This window comes from Myxine glutinosa, chromosome 5 (genome assembly GCF_964187855.1).
Source record: "Myxine glutinosa chromosome 5, kmMyxGlut1.1, whole genome shotgun sequence".
In the NCBI taxonomy this organism is placed as follows: domain Eukaryota; kingdom Metazoa; phylum Chordata; class Myxini; order Myxiniformes; family Myxinidae; genus Myxine; species Myxine glutinosa.
Window position 1 is genome coordinate 30,843,061 of NC_136265.1, and position 18,768 is coordinate 30,861,828.

An 18,768-nucleotide genomic window follows, 5' to 3' on the forward strand; every position below is an offset into this window, starting at 1 on the left:
ATGTTCATCAAACCATTTGGCGACCACACGTCCTCTGTTGTTGGGGGCATTTGGGGTCTCCTCTTGCTAGAGACAACCACTGAAACCCTTGTGTATTAGTGGAGTTTGAATGACTAGGGCATGCCCGTACTATATCTATATCTAAAATTATATCCCCCCCCTCTATTTACATGAAATGGTTTGGTCCAAAGCGAACGGCTTGCGAGTACGGTGACAATCCCCCCCCTCTATTTACATGAAATGGTTTGGTCCAAAGCGAACGGCTTGCGGAGTTTGGTAAAGAAATCGCCATAGCGTGCACAAACGCGCAGGAAAGCGAAAGAATCGCAAATTAGTTTTAATTAGTTTTAAAACATAGTTTAACGCCAACATAGCGGCAACATAGTTTGCCAACGTGAAATAAATGAATACGCTCTCAAATGTGCCGTCCGAGGCAGAGTCTGTTCGCCACGTTCGGCACACGTGATAACTCGCTGCTCTCTGATTGGTTGAATCGTTTTTTGGACATAGCTCGGTAACTACTTGTCCGATTAATTTAAAACCTTGAAAAGGCACATCCTCGGGTCCCCAGCAATATACCTGGCAAGTTTCAAGTATACACAAAGAATTAAGTTAAGCACCCCCCCCGTTTTTGTACAACCTCGCACATTACAAGTTTGTTGTCGTCAAAACAGTGTAATATACCCATGATATTGCTATATTTTCTGGAGAAGTGATATTATGGTCACATAAAAACATAACAATCATGCCGTTTTCAATATTTTATTCTGAATAATTTAAGGTGAAATTTTTTGGGAATTTTAGGCATATTTTCACCTCAATTTAAGTATGGAGCTATAGGTCCATCACGGACAGTGTGGATGACGTTTATGTTTTCTAACGTACAGTCATTGTTCTGAGAAGACCTCTAGCGATCTTTGCGTCAATAACGTGTGTAGGACCCACGTGATCGGATCACTGACTCAACCCTACGTCTCATAGACCCTGTAAGCCGTCGTATGCGTTGCTGTGGCAGGTTGAACCCCCTCGAGCACGTTTGGGACATGTTGGGACGACAAATTGCGAAGATGGTCCCTCCAATAGCCAATCTGGATGAATTGGAACGTGCATTGCATCGGGAATGGAACAACCTGCCACAGCAACGCATACGACGGCTTATAGGGTCTATGAGACGTAGGGTTGAGTCAGTGATCCGATCACGTGGGTCCTACACACGTTATTGACGCAAAGATCGCTAGAGGTCTTCTCAGAACAATGACTGTACGTTAGAAAACATAAACGTCATCCACACTGTCCGTGATGGACCTATAGCTCCATACTTAAATTGAGGTGAAAATATGCCTAAAATTCCCAAAAAATTTCACCTTAAATTATTCAGAATAAAATATTGAAAACGGCATGATTGTTATGTTTTTATGTGACCATAATATCACTTCTCCAGAAAATATAGCAATATCATGGGTATATTACACTGTTTTGACGACAACAAACTTGTAATGTGCGAGGTTGTACAAAAACGGGGGGGGGGGGTGCTTAACTTAATTCTTTGTGTATATATCGGACCCGTGGTTGTCGAGAAACAGCGGTCGCATACACACACACAGACACACACACACACACAGAGAGATTACTGGAATTATAGATAGACTAGGGCATGCCCGTACTATATATATATCTAAAATTATATCCCCCCCCCTCTATTTACATGAAATGGTTTGGTCCAAAGCGAACGGCTTGCGAGTACGGTGACAATCCCCCCCCTCTATTTACATGAAATGGTTTGGTCCAAAGCGAACGGCTTGCGAGTACGGTGACAATCCCCCCCCTCTATTTACATGAAATGGTTTGGTCCAAAGCCAACGGCTTGCGGAGTTTGGTAAAGAAATCGCCATAACGTGCACAAACGCGCAGGAAAGCGAAAGAATCGCAAATTAGTTTTAATACATAGTTTAACGCCAACATAGCGGCAACATAGTTTGCCAACGTGAAATAAATGAATACGCTCTCAAATCTGCCGTCCGAGGCAGAGTCTGTTCGGCACGTTCGGCACACGTGATAGCTCGCTGCTCTCTGATTGGTTGAATCGTTTTTTGGACATAGCTCGGTAACTACTTGTCCGATTAATATGAAACCTTGAAAAGGCACATCCTCGGGTCCCCAGCAATATACCTGGCAAGTTTCAAGTATATCGAACCCGTGGTTGTCGAGAAACAGCGGTCACAGACATACAGACATACATACATACATACATACATACATACATACATACATACACACAGAGATTACTGGAATTATAGATAGATGATGGTCTCTCTAGTACTTTGAAGGCTGATTTTGCAAAATTGACTGATTGTGTGTCTCAAGTACAGGATTGATAACTCATAACGGGATAGACCTTTCGCAGTGGAAACCTCATTTTCACTGTACAACAGACTATGATGCAAAAGGTGATGACGCAGAAAAAGCATCTCCACGCCTACAACAAAGGTATGATGTAACATTGCAATCATTGTGGATAGGACAACAGGGAATAGGTATGGAAGTACACCTGTCAAAGGAACAATTGGAACTGTTTAAGCAACCACCTGAGATAACACCACACGTTACTTTGGCTGTGGTTGAGGGATATCGGGCTAAGGATATAGGTCCAATGATCACTAGGTTAAAAACAGCGTCGGAGGCAACAGCTTTAGTAGCTTTTGCATGATGCCCAACTCTGTCATATACGCTATGATGGATTCCGATGGGAAAAGAAGAGTGAGACAACTTCCTCCACCTTTATGATAATTGACATCCTGCATGTAGCTGCCACGAATGTCTCTCTTGTCCAAATAGATCAGGTTCCGAACTGGCTATGGACAATGCATCCAAATGATGTAGGAAGAATTAAGAGTATGCGACCAGTCAAAATGACAGTAGACATGTCTAAACCATGGCCTCGTAAGCTGCAGTACCAGAGGCGGAAGCTGGTATAGCTCCTGTTATTCAGTCTTTGCGAGGTCAAGGTATTATTGTCCCAACTACAAGCCCATGTAATACACCAATCTTACCTGTTAAGAAACCAGAAAAGATGATCTGATGGTTTGTACAAGACTTGATGGCTATGGAGGACTGCGTCAAACCTGTGTATCCTATAGTTCCAAACCCTGTCAACATACTGTCCAGCATTCCAAACAATACAAAGTGTTACTCAGTTGTAGATCTTTGCTCCTCCTTGTTTTCCGTTCTGATCCATCCACATTACCAATTCCTTCTTGCATTTACATATCAATGAAAGCAGTATACATGGATGGTACTTTCTCAAGGATACACGGAAAGTCCTACTTTGTTTTCTTGGGTGCTCCAACAAGACGAGTGAGGTCACTTTTCCCAGGGGTTCCACACTGATACAGTACGTAGATGACTTGCTTGTGTGTTCTCCTTCAGAAGAAGCTTGCGTACTACACACTGTAGTTTTGTTGACAGCGCGAGGAAACAAAGGACACAAAGCTTCAAAAAATAAACTGTGGTCTTGCCAAAGGGAGGTCAAATATATTGGGTACATCTTGAGAGAAAGTTCTCAGCTTCTTTCCTCAGAACGTGTAGCCACAATACTGGCGCTGCAAAAACCAACTACCGCGAAACAAATCAAGTCTTTTCTCGGAACAGCAGGCTATTCTAGACAGTGGATCATTGATTATGCTGTTTTGTCTTGTCCGTTGTTGGATATTAGTTCCAAGAGTAGCCCAGAACCTTTAGTTTGGTTGTCAGAAGCAGAAGAAGCATTTGTAGCGCTTAAGAGCGCTCTTTCCTCTGCCCCTACATTAGGATTGACAGACTACAGTAAAGCATTTTATCTGTACTCCCATGAGATGCATGGCTTTGCTCAAGCGGTACAAACACAGAAGATTGGAGGTAATATGCGTCCCATTGCTTACTATAACACAAAGTTAGACTTTATGGCTTTAGGATTTTTACTGTGTTTGAGGGCACTAGCAGCAGCCTCCTATGCAGTACAAGCTACAGAATCTATTGTTTTAGGCACTACGTTAATCCTTCTGGTGCCACACACTGTTAACACTGTCCTATTAAGAGCAAAAACACAGCATTTGTCAGCTTCAAGAGTTACTACATATGAACTTGTGTTAATAGCTGCGACTGATATAATTCAGCTTTGTCCACCACTGAACCCTGCTTCTCTCTTGCCTACCACTGAAGACAGAGAGCCACATGACTGTGAGGAGGTGGTGACGCATATGCTTATGCTGCTCCGCTCCAAAAGAGACACTCACTCCAAAATTCGGATTTGGTGTTTTTTGTTGATGGGTCATCTTCACGTGCACCTGATGGCTCATTGCTGTCAGGTTATGCCATTTGTACATGTTGGGGGTAATCAAAAGCGGAAGGTTACCTAAGAATTGCTCAGCAGAACAAGCGGAAGTTTTTGCTCTAACACAAGCGTGTTGTCTGGCACAACGACAAACCATCACTGTTTATACTGATTCTTGCTATGCATATGACGTCGTGCATGACTTTGGCACACTCTGGCGGGAACGCGGGTTCCTAACTTATTCCGGAGCCCTATAAAGAATAGTTATCTAATTGCTAACTTACTCAAAGCTATCCTGATACCTTCCACTATTGCTGTTATTAAATGTGACGTACATATTGGAGGTTCTGATGATGTTTCAAAGGGAAATGCAAAAGCAGATGAAGCTGCAGTGACAGCAATTTTTCCTAACACCCTATTGGTGTCTCAATATGTTGCCACACCAGCCGACAATACCCTGTCCTTAAAGGATGTGGCTGCTTTACAAGCAGCCATTGATGTAAAAGAAAAGGATCTGTAGGTAACATTGGGTTGCAAATATGACAATGACTCGCATCTATGGACTTCACGCCACGGCGGCGTGGTGGCTCCACATGCTTTGTTGCCATGGCTTGCTCGTCTGGCACATGGTGTTAGCCATATTAGCAAAGGGGGGACGTGTGCATTAATTTTATCACATTGCTATGCTCCTGGATTCACACCTATAGCTGAAAAGTACTGTAAAACTTGCCAACTTTGTCAGGAGCATAACCCAGGGAAAGGCCCAAGGACGACTCTTGCGGAAAATCCGCCTCCAACGGGCCATTTTGTGCATATACAAATGGATTTTGTTCAAATGCGACCATGTTGTGGGTATAAATATACTGTTACATGTGTGGGGGTAGGTAATGAAATACCTTGGTCAGGAAAAGAAATGTATACACAAAGAATTAAGTTAAGCACCCCTACACAACGAATTAAGGTAAGCACCCCCTAATATATATTCTTTGTGTATATGTATACATTGGCATATATTCTAAGGTATGTGAGATCAAATAATGATTGGTATGACATTAGCAATTATCCATTGATGAAATTGAGTGATCAAAGTGAAAAAAAGTGATTGGTTGAGTCAGTGATCCGATCACGTGGGTCCTACACACGTTATTGACGCAAAGATCGCTAGAGGTCTTCTCAGAACAATGACTGTACGTTAGAAAACATAAACGTCATCCACACTGTCCGTGATGGACCTATAGCTCCATACTTAAATTGAGGTGAAAATATGCCTAAAATTCCCAAAAAATTTCACCTTAAATTATTCAGAATAAAATATTGAAAACGGCATGATTGTTATGTTTTTATGTGACCATAATATCACTTCTCCAGAAAATATAGCAATATCATGGGTATATTACACTGTTTTGACGACAACAAACTTGTAATGTGCGAGGTTGTAAAAAAACGGGGGGGGTGCTTAACTTAATTCTTTGTGTATATATATTACCGTGCCCCGAATGTCGTGAAGAAGAAGAAGAACCTTCATGTAACTAAGTAGGGAATCCATTAGGCCGAATGTTCGTGTAAGATTGTATGTGTGTCTCCACGTGAGGGGTGGAGCTATGCTAATTAGGTATGGCTTAAGAATAATCCCCAGTGTGTAATTTCCCTGTGATTTTCCCTATGTTTTATTACAATTAAAAAGCACAACAATTATAACCACCGCATTCGCCGACAGTATGACCGGACATGCCGATCGACAGAGGAACCCAGCCCAGTTGAACATTCCCGAAGAACGGCTAGGCCATGCTCCGAGCTTCGTCAGTGGGCGTCAAGAATGGCCATGAGACCACGCCCCAAAGGATGGTTGGTTGGGACGATTCGACGGCGCTGGGCGATTGGTCAGAAGGATGATGTCAGAGGGAACCATCGAGAACGGAGGAGGAAAAAGCGAAGGGATCATGATGGTTCGCTCTCTCTCGTGCTGGCATCGTGGCGAGCGGACGCATTTTGTCTCTCTCGTGCTGGCTTCATGGCGAGTGGATGCATTTTGGCTCTCTCTGTGCTGGGCTTCGTGACGAGCGGTCTCATTTCCTTCTCACTCTCTGTTCCGGTGTTCGGGGCAGGCGGTCACCGTTTGTTGATCTCTCTCCCTGGGCCTTCGGTGGAGGCGGCTGCGTGTTGAGTGGTACACGCTCGCGAGGCAAATGGTAGAAGCCCGGTGGATCGTGTTGATTGGAGGAGGGATTTTGGCTGCCTCGCGCGGACGGCTGGCTGTGGTGCGAATTTGCGCCATTGTGCATTTTCCCGCGCAGTGACTCAGGCTCCATTCAACGACCACCAGGGTTCGAGGGCCGTTTGAGGACGCCAGGCTGAGTACCAGCCAACGCACCACACCACATTTTATTTTATTTCTTTCTCCCTGTGTCTGTATTTGTGTCTGAGCAGAGGATCCTCATTTAGGAATTCTAGTGTTTACCTCACCGTTCATTTCTTTATTGCCTGCATTATTCTCTTTAAATCATTATTTGTTGCATTTTCAATTTCTTGTCTTGTACGTTTATTTGTTCTTGGTTTTGGATAAACCCTCGTCGCGTCCGTCCATTCAACTAAGACCACGGGACCTCCGTTTCCCGCATGCACCATATAGAGGAACCGCCATCGATTTGGCTTGCTCGCCTCGGAGTGAAAGCTCGTTTTGGCCATTCGTCGCCCTGAGGTCTTCACTACAGGGTAGACGCGACAATATACTAGTTGTAGTTGCTTTGTCATCCAAATGGGTTGAGGTATATCTGTGTATAAAGGCAGAGGCAACCACCATAGCCAAACTGCTAATGAAAGATTTCATATGCAGATTTGGGATACCTTGTAAACTTTCAAGTGATCAGGGAATCCATTTTACGGGACAAGTGGTGCATGAATTGTGTAAAGCCTTACAGAAAAACCTTTCCATTGTCCCTACCATCCACAATTGGTTGGAGCAGTCGAACAACAAAATGGGGTCCTTAAGAATAAGTTATCAAAGATCTGCAGCCAAGCAGGATTAAAATGGCCAGATGCCATTCCTATAGCTTTAATGGCAATGAGATCTACTGGTTTTTTTTTTTTTTTTTTTTTTTTTTTTTTTTTTTTTTTTGTATACAAGATCGAGGCTCGTGAAAGAGCGAAAATTAATCACACAGAAAGACAAACAGACACATAAAACAAATAACATCGGGAGCGGTAGACAAGATGGGCAGAGAGGGGGAAGGACACAAACACAACATTTGAGAGCAGGGACCGAGAGACATGGAGACATCGAGAGATCTGTGGGAGGGAGAGGGCTTTGGGGGGGAGGCATGTGAAGGGGGGAGGCATGTGAAGGGGGGGAGGCATGTGAAGGGGGGGGGGGGGTGGGAGAGGTATAAACATATGGACACTGCCAGGATTTCCAGGAAATAAGTTGGAATTTCAAACAAGGTGGATCTGGGGTGAATTAGTGGGGGTAGAAAAGATCAAGGTTATGGATGGGGGAAGATAAGAGATGGTGGTGAACAGCTGTTTTAAAGACCTGGAGGGAGGAGAGGGATTGAAGGGAGTGTGGGAGTTTGTTCCACAGGCGGGAGAAAAGAGGAATGAAAGAGTGAAGGTGAGCAGAGAGCCGAGATTTCGGCAGTTTAACCATCAGAGGGTTGCTGGCAGATCTTGTGCGACCTGCAGGAATATTTGGGGGACAGAGCACGGAGAGAGCTGGGGGAGCAAGGCCGGAGAGGAGTCGGTAGAAGACAGAAAGACCACCTACCTGCCTGCGGTGAGTGAGTGAAAGGCCCTCAGAGATAGCTTCATCGCGGGAGATTCCAATGATTTTGAAAGCTTTGGATTCAACAGCGTGAAGCCGAGCCAGGTGTGAGGCAGGAGCACCAGCCCATAGGGGAGAACAGTATTCCATTGAGCTGCGGATGAAAGCCTTGTATGTGGTGAGGAGCTCAGGTGTGCCGAGGAAGGACTTCGCACGACGGAGGATGCCCAGTCGGCGACTGGCTTTGGAGGCCAGCTTGGAAATGTGGTTTTCCCAAGAAAGATCATGGCAGATAGTGAGACCCAAAAGCTTGAGTGACAGAACTTCTTGGAGAGGATTGTTGAGAAAGTAGATGGGAGGGTTGTCCAGTCGATCTTTTCGGAGAGACATAGTAAGAGAGTGAGATTTGGCAGGATTGAAAGACATGTTCCACTTGTTTGACCAGTCTGTGATTTTGTCCAGGTCTTCAGAGAGTGAGGAGGCTGCAGACTGCCTATCTGAGGGAAGAGGAATGGAGCGGCAGAGAGTGGAGTCATCAGCAAAGAGATAGAGAGGATTTTCCAGAGAGTCAGAGAGATCATTGATAAAGACCAGAAAAAGCACAGGGCCCAGCACACTTCCTTGGGGAACTCCAGCCTGAACAGGAAGGGGAGATGAGAGAAATCCATTCAGGGCCACACGTTGACTACGACCAGAGAGGAAGTCCACAAGCCATGCATGGAGATTTCCATGGATACCATAGGAGGAGAGTTTGGTGAGCAGAGCTGGGTGCCAGACCGTATCAAAGGCCCTTGATATGTCAAGGGAGACAGCTCTGATTTCCTGTTTGGCGTTCAGGACCTCCATCCATTGTTGAGACAGCAGAAGCAGCATGTCCAGAGTAGAGTGACCTGGTCTGAAACCAAATTGATGATCAGAGATCAAGCCATTGGAGAAGAGGAAAGATTTCATATCCGAAGCAATGATGGATTCCATGACTTTGCTGATAATTGGGAGCAGGCTGATTGGTCTGTAGTTGCAAGGATCTGTTTTTGCACCTTTTTTGTGTAAAGCGGTAATGTTAGCTGATTTCCAGGATGCTGGCAGATGACCTTGAGCAAAAGATAGGGTGAAAAGTACAGAGAGAGGGTGAGATAGAGCGGCAGAGCAGGATTTTAGGACCCGTGGGCTGATGCCGTCTGGTCCAGTTGCAGAATCAGAGTCGAGGTTTGACAAAAACTCCTCCACCTTGTCAGGAGAGAAGGACACAGAGTCCAGGAGCATTTGGGTTCGACTGGGAAAGGTGGGAACAGAGAGAGATGGGTTTGGGACTAAGGATTTCGAGGCGAACACAGAGTTGAGGCATTCGGCTTTGTCACGTGCGATGTCAACTGTGTGGCCATTTGAGGTAAGGGAGGGGATGGAGGGGGAACAAACACCAGAAACGGATTTGACCAGACGCCACCAGGATTTGGAGGAAGGAGACAGGTTTGAGAGTTCATTCTTGAGTGAGGAGAGATAGTGCTTCCTGGCACTCCTGAGGGTAGACACACACTTGTTCCGAGCTTGGTGGAAGGAACTGAGATTTCCTTCAGTTGGATTAGCCTTCCAAGAGGCAAAGGCAAGTTGTTTCAGGGCAACTGCCTCACCACAAGATTCAGTGTACCATGGACGGGAGGAAGGGTAAGACAATTGAAGGCGAGATGGGATAAATCTGTGCATGAGAGAGATCAGTTTGCTTTGGAAGAATTCCCAGGAAGAATTGATGTCAGAGGCAGTGGAGATGGGAGACCAATCCAGACGATTGATGGCTGCTTGAAGACCGTCCCAGTCAGCCTGAGTGAAATGCCAGACTCGTCGACGCTGAGGAGGCTCTCTGAGAATGGCCAGAGAGATGTCCACTTTGACAAGCACATGATCAGAAGAACCGATTGGAGCAGAAGAAGAGCAGCAGACATTAGCAGGGAAGTTTGTCATAACCAAGTCTAGAAGAGAAGATACTCCATTGGCTGAGATCCGGGTCGGGAAATTGACAGATTGTGTCAATCCCAGTGAGTCACAGAAGTCCTTTGCTGAGGTGCCATGACTAGTGAGAGAGGAACCCACACCCAACCAGGTGGCATGATGACAGTTGAAGTCACCACATATGAGGAAGAGAGAGTTGGGATGAGTGGATAGAAGTTGGTCCATGTTGTCAGACATTGAAATGTAGATGGAGTCATCACTGTTTGGGGGACGGTACAGAACACATATGAACAAAAGGTGGGAGCGGAGAGGAAGCCGTAACCAGAGGTACTCCTGCGGGTGAGGAGGAAAGAGAGCAGTGCAAGGAGAGTGAGGAAGAGAGTTTTTGACAAAGATAGCCACCCCACCACCAGGCCGAGGCTCAGGTCTATCATACCGGAGGAGGGAGTAACCAGGAAGAGATATTAAGGAATCAGAGACATCTTGAAGGAGGAAAGTCTCTGTTAAGCAGATCAAGTCTGGATTGTCAGAAGCAACCTGTATGGAGAGATCAGTCAGGTTTGAGCGAAGGCCCCGGATGTTTGAGGTCCATACCGTTAATGAAGAGAGAGGGGGAGCATCGGGTACAGGACAGGGGAGGGGAGGAGTAGGGTAAGATGAAGGATGAGAGGGGGAGGTAGGGAGAGCAGTTGATAGTGTTTCAGATGTTGCAGAAGAGTTCCAAGAAAGGGAAGGATGAGGAGGATGAAAGGTTTGCTGGTGAAGGGATGCGGCACAGTGAGGGGTTGTTTGAGGGGGGGCAGAGGAAAGTAGAAGGTTTGGGGGGGTGGAGGTATGAGATAGAAGGGAGACGAAGTGGGGAGGAGGCAGCTTGGAGGAGGAGGGTGGAGGAGAGAGAATTGGAGAGGAATGGTATGGGGGGAGAATTGAATGGGAGGGATTGGGGGGGAGTTTTGAAGGGGAGGAGTGAGGGGGGAGTTTAGGAGGGGAGGGGCAAGGGGGGAGTTTTGGAGGGAAGGGGAAAGGGGGGAGATCAGGAGTGGAGGGGCAAGGGGGGGATTAGGAGGGGAGGGGCAAAGGGGAAGTTTAGGAGGGGAAGGGCAAGGGGGGAGTTCAGGAGTGGAGGGGCAAGGGGGGAGTTTAAGAGTGGAGGGGCAAGGGGGAAGTTTCGGAGTGTAGGTGCAAGGGGGGGGGATTTGGATGGGAGGGGCAAGAGGGGAGTTTAGAAAGTGGATGATTAATGAAAGACGAACATTGATAACAAATTGGGTTTGTTGTGATTTTCAAGTTAGCAATCCGGTTCAGGATGATGGAGGAGGGATGGAATGAATGTGAATTTAGACCATGTAGTGAGGGAGACGTATAAGATATTGAATTTCTTTTTTTTGAAGTGGAATGAGTTGGAGAGGAAATTGAGAAAAGCCTTTTAAATAGGAAGAAAAACAGCGTGTTGTAATATACCACTGAATAAAAAACAGAAGGGGAAAGGTTAAACATATTTAAAAATATTTAAACAGAACTATGAACAATCTTATATGCACAAAAATACCAACGGGGGGAGAGCCGAGAGGGACCACCATGAGTCACGTGAACAGGGCAAACGGTGGATGGCAAGGAGTTAATGGGGGTGGGGCGAACAGCACACCTGGACAGAAAATACAGGATGAGACAACAGTACACGTGGAGAAAATAAAATAAATGTTTTTGGTTTTTTTTGTTTTTTTTGGGGGGGGGGGGTGGGGAATTAGAACGTTAGACAGTATTATGTTCGGGGTAGAAGGGAAAAAACCAAGAGCCAAGCAAAACACACTTAAGTTAACAAAACACCGACGGGGGTACAACTACAAGGCCACACACAAGGGCAGAAAACGATTAATTAATTACGAGTTACAGGAAATTCAAACCAAAACTAACTATAATCAAACAATATCACATGGACGATAAAATAACGAATTGAAATTTGACAATCTATCTGGGGAAATGGGGGAGAAACACGTGGTCGAAGAACGAACGAACGAATAAGAATGAATAAACGAATGAGCACAGAGAAGGTAGTCTTTTTTTTTTTCTTTTTTTTTTGAGTTGAGATTTACATAAGGAAGTAGGCTTTGGGGTGGAAAGACTGCGAAAACAGAGAACGAAAGTTATTGGATCACAAACGACAGGCGCTGAGAGAAAAACAAAGCCTCAAGGTTGTACAGTGTACACTGTACAAGACCTCGAGACGACACGAATTAACGCGATTTTCAATACAGGTATGAAAGATTTGCACCGAAAATCTTTGACGGGACAATAAACGTACATACACCATAAAAGAAATACAGATATAACGAAAATACAAATTGGAACAATGACTTAACTTCGATTTCGATGGAGAGCGTGGAGACCTGCGAAAAAACGAACCGTCGCCAGCAAGACCGGAAACGGAAGTCCAATGCTAATAGAAAGAAAGACTGGCCTCTCCCCACACAAAATTATTATGGGACGCCCGATGAGAGTGCCATCCTCTGCCCCGTTAACTAAAAAATAAATGGATATCCATCAGATGGATGATACAATGTTTGCATTTTGCATTGCTTTAACAAATGCTGTTTTTTTTTTTTTGTTTTTTTTGTATACAAGGTCGAGGCTCGTGAAAGAGCGAACATTAATCACACAGAAAGACAAACCGACACATAAAACATATAACATAGGGAGCGGTAGACAAGATGGGGAGAGAGGGGGAAGGACACAAACACAACATTTGAGAGCAGGGACCGAGAGACATGGAGACATCGAGAGATCTGAGAGAGGGCGAGGGCTTTGGGGGGGGGCGTGGGAAGGGGGCGGTGGGAGAGGTATAAAACATATGGACACTGCCAGGACTTCCAGGAAAGAAGTTGGAATTTCAAACAAGGTGGATCTGGGGTGAATTAGCGGGGGTAGAAAAGATCAAGGTTTTGGATGGGGGAAGATAAGAGATGGTGGTGAACAGCTGTTTTAAAGACCTGGAGGGAGGAGTGGGATTGAAGGGAGTGAGGGAGTTTGTTCCAGAGGCGGGAGAAAAGAGGAATGAAAGAGTAAAGGTGAGCAGAGAGCCGAGATTTCGGCAGTTTAACCATCAGAGGGTTGCTGGCAGATCTTGTGCGACCTGTAGGAATATTTGGGGGACAGAGCACAGAGAGAGCTGGGGGTGCAAGGCCGGAGAGGAGTCGGTAGAAGACAGAAAGACCACCTACCTGCCTGCGGTGAGTGAGTGAAAGGCCCTCAGAGATAGCTTCATCGCGGGAGATTCCAATAATTCTGAAAGCTTTGGTTTCAACAGCGTGAAGCCGAGCTAGGTGTGAGGCAGGAACACCGGCCCATAGGGGAGAACAGTATTCCATTGAGCTGCGGATGAAAGCCTTGTATGTGGTGAGGAGCTCAGGTGTGCCGAGGAAGGACTTCGCACGACGGAGGATGCCCAGTCGGCGACTGGCTTTGGAGGCCAGCTTGGAAATGTGGTTTTCCCAAGAAAGATCATGGCAGATAGTGAGACCCAAAATCTTGAGCGACAGAACTTCTTGGAGAGGATTGTTGAGAAAGTAGATGGGAGGGTTGTCCAGTCGATCTTTTCGGAGAGACATAGTAAGAGTGTGAGATTTGTCAGGATTGAAAGACATGTTCCACTTGTTTGACCAGTCTGTGATTTTGTCCAGGTCTTCAGAGAGTGAGGAGGCAGCAGACTGCCGATCTGAGGGAAGAGGAATGGAGCGGCAGAGAGTGGAGTCATCAGCAAAGAGATAGAGAGGATTTTCGAGAGAGTCAGAGAGATCATTGATGAAGACCAGAAAAAGCACGGGGCCCAGAACACTGCCTTGGGGAACTCCAGCCTGAACAGGAAGAGGAGATGAGAGAAACCCATTCAGGGCCACACGTTGACGACGACTAGAGAGGAAGTCCGCCAGCCATGCGTGGAGATTTCCATGGATACCAAAGGAGGAGAGTTTGGTGAGCAGAGCGGGGTGCCAGACCGTGTCGAAGGCACGTGATATGTCGAGGGAGACAGCTCTAATTTCCTGTTTGGCATTGAGGACCTCCATCCATTGTTGAGACAGCAGAAGCAGCATGTCCAGAGTAGAGTGACCTGGTCTGAAACCAAATTGATGATCAGAGATCAAGCCATTGGAGAAGAGGAAAGATTTCATATCCGAAGCAATGATGGATTCCATGACTTTGCTGATAAATTGGGAGAAGGCTGATTGGTCTGTAGTTGCTAGGATCTGTTTTTGCACCTTTTTTGTGCAAAGCGGTGATGTTGGCTGATTTCCAAGCAGATGGCAGTTGACCTTGAGCAAAAGAGAGGGTGAAGAGAACAGAGAGAGGGTGAGATAGAGCAGCAGAGCAGGATTTTAGGACCCGTGGGCTGATGCCGTCGGGTCCAGTTGCAGAATCAGAGTCGAGGGTTGACAGAAACTTTTCCACCTTGTCAGGAGGAAAGGGCACGGAGTCCAGGAGCAGCAGGGTACGACTGGGTATGGTGGGTACAGAGAGGGATGGGTTTGGGACACAAGATTTAGAGGCAAACACAGAGTTGAGGCATTCAGCTTTTTCACGTGCGGAGTCAGCTGTGTAGCCGTTTGAGGTAAGGGAGGGGATGGAGGGGGAACAAACACCAGAAACGGATTTGACCAGACGCCACCAGGATTTGGAAGAGGGAGACAGATAAGAGAGTTCGGTCTTGAGAATGGAGAGATATTGTTTCCTGGCTCTCCTGAGGGTGGACACACACTTGTTTCGGGCTTTGTGAAAGGAAATGAGATTTCCTTCCGTTGGATTTGCTTTCCAGGAGACGAAGGCAAGTTGTTTCTGGGCAACAGCCTCACCACAAGATTCCGTGTACCATGGACGGGAGGAAGGGTATGACAACTGAAGACGAGATGGGATAAATCTGTGCATGAGAGAGAGCAATTTACTTTGGAAGAATTCCCAGGATGAGTTGATGTCAGAGGTGGTAGAGATGGGAGACCAGTCCAGATGATTGATGGCTGCTTGAAGACCGTGCCAGTTGGCCTGAGTGAAATGCCAGACTCGTCGACGCTGAGCAGGCTCCCTGAGGATGGTCAGAGAGATGTCCACTTTAACAAGGACATGATCAGATGATCCGATCGGAGCAGAAGAAGAGCAGCAGACATTTTCAGGGAAGTTAGTCATAACCAAGTCCAGAAGAGAAGATGTTCCGTTGACTGAGATCCGGGTCGGGAAATTGACAGATTGTGTCAGTCCCAGTGAGTCGCAGAAGTCCTTTGCTGAGGAGCCATGGCTGGTGAGAGAGGTACCCACACCCAGCCAACTGGCATGATGACAGTTGAAATCACCACATATGAGGAAGAGAGAGTTGGGATGAGTAGATAGAAGTTGGTCCATATCATCAGACAGCGAGATGTAGATGGAGTCATCACTGTTTGGTGGACGGTACAACACACATATGAACAAGAGGTGGGAGCGAAGGGGAAGCCGTAGCCAGAGGTATTCCTGGGGGTGAGGTGGAGAGAGTGCAGTGCAGGGCGAGTGAGGAAGAGAGTTTTTGATAAAGATAGCAACCCCGCCTCCAGGACGAGGCTCAGGTCTATCATACCGGAGGAGGGAGTAGCCCGGGAGAGATACTATGGAATCAGAGACATCATAAAGGAGGAAAGTTTCTGTTAAGCAGATCACGTCTGGTTTGACAGAAGCAACCTGTATGGAGAGATCAGTTAAGTTTGAACGAAGGCCCCGGATGTTTGAGGTCCATACCGTTAATGAAGAGGAAGGGGGAGCATCAGATACAGAACAGGGGGGAGGAGGGGTAGGGTAAGATGTGGAAGAGGTGGAAGAGGTAGGGAGAGCTGTTGAAGGTGTGTCAGAGATTTCAGAATAGCTCGGAGAAAGGGAAGGATGGGGCGGACAAAAGGTTTGATGGTGATTGGGTGAGCCACAATGAGGTGTTATTTGAGGAGGGGGAAGAGCGAGGCAGAAGGTTGGGGGAGATGGAGGTGAGAGTTTGAAGGGGGAAGAAGCGGGGAGGACGCTTTGAGGAGGGGGAGTGAGAGGGGGGAAATTGAGAAGCAATGAGGGTGGGGAGATTTGAAGGGGAGGGGTGAGGGGGAAGTTTGGGAGGGAAGGGGCAAGGGGAGGGATTTGAAAGGGATGGGATATGGGGGAGATTTGGAGGGGAGGGTTGAGGCAGGAGTCTAGGAGGGGAGGGGCGAGGGGGCGTCTTGGCGGGGAGGGGTGAGGGGGTCGTTTAGGAGGGAGGGGGCAAGGGGGGAGATTTGAAAGGGATGGGTGATGGGGAAGATTTGGAGGGGAGGGGTGATGGGGAAGATTTGGAGGGGAGGGGTTATGGGGAAGATTTGGAGGGGAGGGGTGAGATTGGATTTTTGAAAGTGTACGATTTATGGGAAACGAACATTTATTGCAAAATGAGTTGCTTGTGACCTTCGAGTTAAAAAGACGTTTAAGGACGCTGGATGGAGGATGGAGTGCAGGAGAGTTTAGGGAATGTAGAAAAAAGGCACTATAGGAGATGGATATTTTTTTTGGGATGAATTGATTTGGTGAGCAAGTCGAAAGCAGCCTTTTAAAGAAGAAGAAGAACAAGGTGTTATAAAATATGACGGAATACATAACTTGAGGGGAAAGTGTAAACATTGAAGGTTAATGAGTGAAAACTATCTGGGGAAATGGGGGAGAAACACGTGGTCGAAGAACGAACGAACGAATAAGAATGAATAAACGAATGATAACAGAGAAGGAAAATGTTTTTTTTTTTTTGTTTTTTTTTTTTGAGTTGAGATTTACACAAGGAAGTAGGTAGGCTATGGGTGAAAAGCCTGGGAATACAGAGAACGAAAGTTATTGGATCACAAAAGACGGACCGCTGAGATAAAAAACAAAGCCTCAAGGTTGTACAGTGCACACTGTACAAGGCCTCAAGACACGACACGGCAAACAGACGATCAATTTATGAAAGATAAACACCGAGAAACAACCAAATTTGCACACAACTTCACACACCGAAAGATAAATACAGTTTCGACAAAATACAATTGTGAACAGACTTAACTTCGAAAAACGTGGAGACCGTGTGGAGCTTCGAAAATCCCTGCCGCCGTCTCCAAGATCTCGCGAGAGTCCCCAAAGTTTGATTTGATGGTGATTTAAAGCTTTTCATGGTGAATTTTAAAGGTGAATTTAAAGCTGTTAAAGCTTTTCATGCACAGGTGAAGGAAGCATTACTGGAACCAGCTGTAGCTGACTGTCACAACTTCCAGCCTGGTGGCTTTGTTTTCATAAAGGCTCATAAAAGGTAGGACGCCCTCCAGCCGAGGTGGACGGGACCTATATAAGTTTTTCTGACCACTCACATAGCAGTAAAGTACCAAGGAAAAGCGACATGGATCCACTCCTCCCAGTGCAAGAAAGCTCACGGGGAGAAGACTTTGGGGAAAAATTGTGAACTTTTGTTTTGTACTTGCTATGATTATGCTTTTTGTTGAAACAGATGGAAAGTATGCTGATATACAACCTGATGTGCGTATTGGAAATGCTTCTGATCAACATAAGCGTATACATCAGCCACATAAGAATATACATAAAAGGGAACTACCTAAGAGGGTAACAGCACATTCACATCCAGATGGATTACATGGAATTTATACTTACTTAGCCATCTCTATACAACATGCAAGGAACGTGAATAAAAGTAGTTGCTGGGTTTGCACCCATGTCCCTCAGTCGACACAAAGCGGTGTGCAACTTTCTGTAATCCCGTTGGAAGAAGAGGATACTTGCATGTATTTTACCATCTTGCTTAAACTTTGCGACTGAGTTTTCTTGTTTTTGTCACCTTGAGCAATGTGTGTGTCCTGTGTTTCACCCCTCCTTTTCCCCACAGCTAGCCATCTGTCAACAACTTAGATGTCTAAAATTTTGCTTCACAAGAGCTGTCACCAAACTGTCTTGGAAATGTTGATACTTAATCATTGGGTAAACTCAGTTTCACCTGACACTTGTCTGCCTTAAGCATTATCTGTGCCTTCCCATTGGTTGAACCTTGTATGACTCCTCCTTATCTGTCTGAGGCCTTGTGCAAGTAATGACTCCCGAACCAAGAGAAGGGCATCAGAAAATTCCTTATCTGATATTTCTCAAGGCATCAGCATTCTCTTTCTACCCCAATGTGACTCCCACTCATCTTCACTTTGTATATAAGGAAAATAACTGAAGGACCCAGTAGAAGGGTTTAATACTGTTCACAGTGTGTTTCCGTTTCTCCAAGCATGCATGATTTAATGTATCAACTCTGTTATAATAAATTTATTAATCGAACCGTATTGTGAATTCTTTCACACCCTCATCCTGCCAAGCAATCACCGCTACATTTTGGTGAGTACCCCTGTAATTGGTCATTTAATTGTCAATTTATGTATTTAATTTATGTTCTTTGTTATTTTCTTTTTTCTATTATACATGGTCTACGATCGTGGAAGAGCTAGGACACAGAACATAGAGCAAAGGAAACAGCAGGAGAAAGGGGTAATGCTACCAACAGGGTGGAAGGAGAAAGTTGATGGAGATGGCAAACAAGGGATGCAGGTAATGATAGGAGGGAAAGCAAGGGTTAACAAGATGGATACATAAGCAAATTTTTGGGAGAGGTGGGGAACGAATGTAGAAAATATCATGGGGTTAGATGTGGGATGAGATGGTGGTGAACAGCTCCTTGAAGACATGGAGGGAAGAAAGAGATTGAAGA